Source organism: Monomorium pharaonis, chromosome 2 (assembly GCF_013373865.1).
Source record: "Monomorium pharaonis isolate MP-MQ-018 chromosome 2, ASM1337386v2, whole genome shotgun sequence".
In the NCBI taxonomy this organism is placed as follows: Eukaryota; Metazoa; Arthropoda; class Insecta; order Hymenoptera; family Formicidae; genus Monomorium; species Monomorium pharaonis.
Window position 1 is genome coordinate 2,440,729 of NC_050468.1, and position 6,328 is coordinate 2,447,056.

General features: G+C 34.9%; 1 non-coding gene across 1 annotated transcript; it reads right to left on the minus strand.

The window, feature by feature from the left end:
* Window positions 1-207: 207 nt before the first annotated feature.
* On the minus strand, window positions 208-314 carry LOC114253892. The gene has a single exon (XR_003625313.1). It is a non-coding gene; the product is annotated as a U6 spliceosomal RNA (small nuclear RNA).
* Window positions 315-6,328: the final 6,014 nt, after the last annotated feature.

Here is a 6,328-nt window from a genome sequence, read left to right on the forward strand (position 1 = left end):
AGTAAACATGTTCACAAGATTTTAAGAAATGATATATTTTCAAATGGTATAAATTTGCTCGCTTTTTAAATCTTTCTCATATTATTACTTTAATTAACAGATGGTTTTTATTTTTACATGTCCATCTTTTCTAAGCAAAAAAATACTTTAACTATAAACGTTAAGATTACAAATATATTTTGCATTATAAAAGAATGTTAGAGTAAAAATAATGTGGAACGCTTCACGATTTTGTGTGTCATTCTTGCGCAGGGGCCATGCTAATCTTCTTTGTATCGTTCCAAATTTAGTATATGTACTGCCGAAGCAAGTACCAATGTTAGAGTAAAAATTACTTTTTACTGTTCAGAGGATAATAAAACTTGAAAATTTCTGCATAATTAATATATCTACACCAAATACACGTAGAGCATGTTACATGCCAAATTTTAGCACAATCGGTGTAATATTGTTTTATTTAATGAAAAATTATTTATTCTTACAGGCTTATTTTTTATACAATAAAGAATGATAGGTTTATCATATACTACAATACTAATGCATCCGTTAGTATAGAAAAGTCCCATTTTTATAAGATAAAAAATGTTTATAATGTCAAAGTATATAACACTGTTTTCAAATATTAATATAAGCAATAATCTGTTAATAACAATTATATTTCATGAGAAATAACGTATTAATTATTGAAAAATTCTACTCAAGTCCAATTTTCAATTAGTCACCATCTACATTCACTCAATGTTGACTAATTAATATGTTTTTAATAATATAAGTTTGCATCCTTTTTAAATTTTTATTACATTTTATAATTTTCAATACATTCTCATTTTTAAAAATCCTTTTTAAGGATGTAACGTAAGAAATATAAGTTATTATTTTTTATGCTACATTTTTTTGTGCCTTATATTATGTTTTATAATTTGTTATATGTGACGTATAGTGCATGTAACATATATGTTCGGTAGCCCTTATAGTTTAATTATTTAGTCTCTTAAACAAAAATTTACTGAGTAATATATATAAATTAATAATAATAAGTAATAGCTAGTATAAATTTTCTTAAATTATTTATTGCAAAATTTGAAAATTGCGATTTGCATAAACAATGTACGTGCAGTAGCCTTTAAATATAAAGATGCAATTTCATTGACGCTAGAAACCAGCGTCAAATTAAAATCATTAGACTTTCTCTAGATTCAGTGTAAAAAAATATAATGAAAAATAAATTTCAGATCGTTTCAGCTTTTTCAGCATGCCGCGAAATTCAATGGTGTTTTGTAATTAACAATTAACAATTACGAAAATAAAGTAAGTAATATACTAATATATTATATAGTAGATGTGGAATATTTTGATCATTCTTCTTGTGCATAAATATGCTGCTTTTTTAGAATATTAAGTCATGACTCATGATAACTACCCAGTGAACACATTTTATAGCGGCAATATAACATGGAAGTTACATGCAATTTAACATTGTTATTCTTGTGATATGTAGGTGCTATATGACATGGAAATAACCTGTTACGTAATATTTGTTATACGCAAGTGATATAGCTGTTATACATCGTTTTGGCGTTACAGTTATTCAACAAAAATTGTATAATCGTAACATAACACGTTCGTATCAATGTTATTACGGAACGATGCGTCGTAGTTGACTCAGAAATCAAACAACATTATAACATTCTGAATGACAGATCTATTTGATAATAAAAAAAATTATTATAAAGATAATGTTTTTAAAAATAACGGTTTGTCTACAATTACTGCGCACAAAAAATGCACAAAATCTAAATTCATCATGTGCTGAACAAAAACAGAATAATAAATGTATACTATTCAATTTTTCTTAGAATTATGATCTATATAGTTAACCATCTAATTAATCATTTGAACGCTTCAAAGATTAGTGCTAAATAGATCGCAATTTCCATCAAATTATTAAGGTTATGGAAAAAGAAAAATTTAACAATGAAATTAATAAGTAAATAGATTAATGCTATTTATTTTTAATATGTTTTGCAAAATTTAATTGCTTTTATAAAAAATAATATAGTCGCGTCAGTTTACATATAGGTATATGTAGACAATAACAAGTACCCATATCGATGAGTCAAATTGGCGTAGCAGGTAGAGTACAAGGTTCGTAATCCTAAGGTCCTGGGTTCAAACCTAGCAGCGGCAAGTAAGAATAAAATAAAAAATAACATAATTTAAATTTAATTAATTAATAAAAATTTATTCTAAATGTAGTATGTGCTGTTGATAAAAATAATTTTAAGAAAATGAAATTTTTATTTTATTTTATTTTTTTTGTAACTGTTGTGTAACGGTTAGATAACATGTAATTATAACATGTTATATTGCTGAGTCGGAAATTGTAACTTACATGTAAGTTACGTGCAATTTCAGAGTAACGTAACCTGTTATATTCGGTTACATTGCTGTTACACTGCTGCTATATTACTGTGTTCACTGGGTACATTTTTATGTTAGTTGGATATCTGCAAATATATTGTTGCGAGTGTGATCTCGCGCACGTTGTGAGCGCGAGCTTTAGTCTGCGCTCCAGAAAATTCAATAGTATCGATCGCTTCGGTCAGCTGAGTTTAGCGTAGACAGCGTCGCCAGGGAGTTGAAAAACAAATGAAATGTTGTTGTTATTCTAGAGACGTCGTCTCGTGCGGACGTACTCTGAATATTTGTAAACGTATTCGGTGTTTCTAATAAAGTTCCTTGTCCGCCAAAAGCGTGTACTTATTTCACCGCGCCCGCGTGTGGAAGTGAAAGTGTCGCGGTTCAAGTGCGTTCAAGTGCAACAATATGAATGATTAAAATAACTTTTGTAGGCGGATAGAGCTATTAATACATAATCTTGTTGGACATAGGGAACAAGCGGCATGTCACGACGCGCGTGTTTTGCCGCTGGTTTCTAGCGTCAATGAAATTGCATCTTTAAGGTGCAAATTCATGGGACGCTGAAAGCCAGCGTTGGGCGTCGTCACGTGACGTCATTTTGACGCTAGCGTCAAGAGGAAGAAGTTGGATCGTATCAACTTCAAGCGTCAAGCAGCGTCATAATAAATTTTCAAATTGGGTAAAAGACATACAGAAATAATTTCTAAATTTACTTTCTTCCAATACGATGACGAGAAATATGGCATGATAAAATTCATGCGTATTGCGTTCTTAGAATATTTACTCTATCCAATATCGTTTTTTACAATAATTTTTCGGTTTTTAGTTTACAAATACATTTTATAAACTAAAAGTTTATAAATACAGTTTATAAATACATTTAGTTTATAAATACATATTGCAGCTAAAGCTGCTTTACATTGTTTATTTCTTTTATATAATTTTATAGTACACTCACTTAAACAAGTATATACCCTAAGAGCAAAAAGTCGACTTTATGTCGACTTGTAGTCGACTACACCGTAGCTGTTGACGTAAAGTTGACTTTTTTAAAGACGAAAGTCGACTTAAAGTCGACTTGAAGTCGGCGAATGTCCCAAGAAACGCCGACTAAAAGTTGACTTTCGTCATAACAAAAAGTTAACTTTCCGTCAACTTTAAACGTCAGATTTCAATCAACTTTCTATGCAGGGGATCTATTCTGTACTGCCTACTGAAAACTATCGATTTCGTTGCATAGATATTTTATATGGCAAAAAGCTTGCATAACGACACCGATAGTTATCGATAGCTGGTACAGAATAGAGCCCCAGATCGAAAACGCGGAAATTTTGGATGGAAGTATATTTTTAAGGTTATGAGTAGATGTTTAACACGTCCTATCAAATATGAGGAAAAGTTTTCAGGAATTATCGAAACATCAGAGAAATAGACGTACTTTGCTGCATTATCATCGTGATTCTGAACTTCCTGTTTCAAACAAATCATTATGGTGGTGATATTCTTATTCCTAAGTCATCTGCGATTTACAATAACTCAATAAATAATTTGGCAGACGTTTCGTTTTTTCATGCATTAGTAACGTCGATCCTCTTTTTCTTGTCGACTCGAGATCCTTTTTTGTCGGCCCAAGCACAAAATCTTTTACGTCTAATGAATGACGCAGATAGAGCAATAGGAGAGCGTCTCAGATGCGAACAGTAATAAACGGACACAGCAGGCTTAGTGAAATGGACACAGTAACAAACGGACCCAGACCAAACGGACACAGTAACAAATGCGCACGGATCAAATGCGCACAGACCAAATGCGCACGGGAGCGTCCCAGATGCGCACAGTAATAAACGGACACAGCAGGCTGAGTGAAACGGACACAGACCAAATGCGCACAGACCAAATGCGCATAGACCAAATGCGCACGGACCAAATGCACACGGACCAAATGCGCACGGACCAATTGCGCATAGACCAAACGGACACAATAACCAACAAACTTACCACATGGGTTGCGACTTTTCGGGCACCTCTACCAACGGGATGAATGCGGAAGGGGGGCGAAACCCCCCCTTGCCCCCCCCCCCCCGCGCACGCGCGCGCCTGTGTGTGTGTGTGTGTGTGTGTGTGTGTGTGTGTGTGTGTGTGTGTGTGTGTGTGTGTGTGTGTGTGTGTGTGTGTGTAAAGCATTCTCTGCACCACATGGGTTTGCGACTGTGCGCATTTGTTACTGTGTCCGTTTACCGTGCGCATCTGAGACTTACTCGGCAAATAGCATTGATAGCACATAAGATATATGCGCTTCCCGAACGCAGTCCTCGTCAAATGACTTTCCCTCAACTTTTAGAAGTCGACTATTTAGAAGTCGACATTTAGTCGACTTTCTGTCAACTTCTAGAAGTCGACTGTGTAAACAAGAATAAACCCAGCTAGCCAGGCCTGTTAAAATCACATATCGTGAAAGCTTTACAGTAAGGATTGTTTCAATTTTGACAACAATTTTATGACAAGTAATTGTCTGTTGCTTTGTTTTCTAAAAGTTTCGAGCAAATTTACGGCAAAGTTTTCATCACACGATGCTGCAAATAACACAGAAAGACTTGTACATAAATATTACGTATAGAAATTACAAGATTTGTTCCGACATGATAAAATGCAAAATTTAAGCAAATAACAGAGCAAACCTTGCTACACGACATGACAATAAATTTAAATGGCAGAAACAGGAAATCTTGTTAAGCACAGAATAACGGCAAATTAGTAGCAAGAACAAAATAAAACTTGCAAGCATACTTTTGCAACAAAATTGCAACAAGATGTGTCCGTAAACAGCTTAGTTTTTGTTGGCAAGGCTTGTCGCAAATAGTATGACGCACATTTTATGCAAATAACAGAGTTGCATTATCGGGTTTTAAACTTTATTTTTGACTTTACTATCTATCTCGAGATGGCGCATTTCTCGTGAAAAAGATTTACCTACTGGATTAATAAAAGGGGCTCATTGAGAACAGAGAACCAAGTACGATTGCACCATTTACATTTGATATTGGACTAATCAGTCTAATATTTCAGTCTAATAATCATTTTTGTTGATCTAAATTTCGACAATATTTGTCCTGTTCTTGCCACAAATTTGCTATCATATTGTGCATAGCAAGGTTTGCCTCGTTTTTGCCACAAATTTGCTATTATGCTATGTACAGCAAGGTTTGCTCTATTCTTGCCACAAATTTGCTATCATATTGTGTACAGCAAGGTTTGCCTTGTTCTTGCTGCAAATTTGTTGTTATGCTTTACTAGCAAATTTTACCCTGTTATTTGCATAAAATATGCGTCATACTATTTACAACAAGCCTTGCCAGCAAAAGCTAAGCTTAATGCGGACACACCTTGTCGTAATTTTGTTGCAAAGGTTTGCTCGAGTTTGCGGCAAACTTCGCGCAAAGTTTGCGTCATTTTGCTAGCTGGGAACTAGATGACTCACTAAACTGGATTATTTGTCCACGTTCCTTAAGGACCCGAGAATTAGGATTCAAGACCGGATTTTTCTCTGGGAATAGTCAACAATTAAGAGCGTTGAATGGTGGAATGAATTTATTTCACTGCACAAATTCCAATTGCGCACGGCGCGACTTCGTGGTCGTTACAAACGCACAAATGATCTTGCCGACCACGTGTACGACCCGTGAACGAACAAACCGCGCCGCTTTGATCAATCGACACCGAGTGCCGCAATTTAACGCTCGCCAGCACAACTTTAGCCCGAACACAATTCCGCGACTGGGCGACTCCAACGGCTGCAAACACCAAGCACGTCTCCGAACTTCGGAGCGCAATGCTCCAAAATCAAACGCGACTTACGCGGAAAAGACGCCAAGAGCGCCCTGTACGCTGGATTTATTCGCCGGGATAC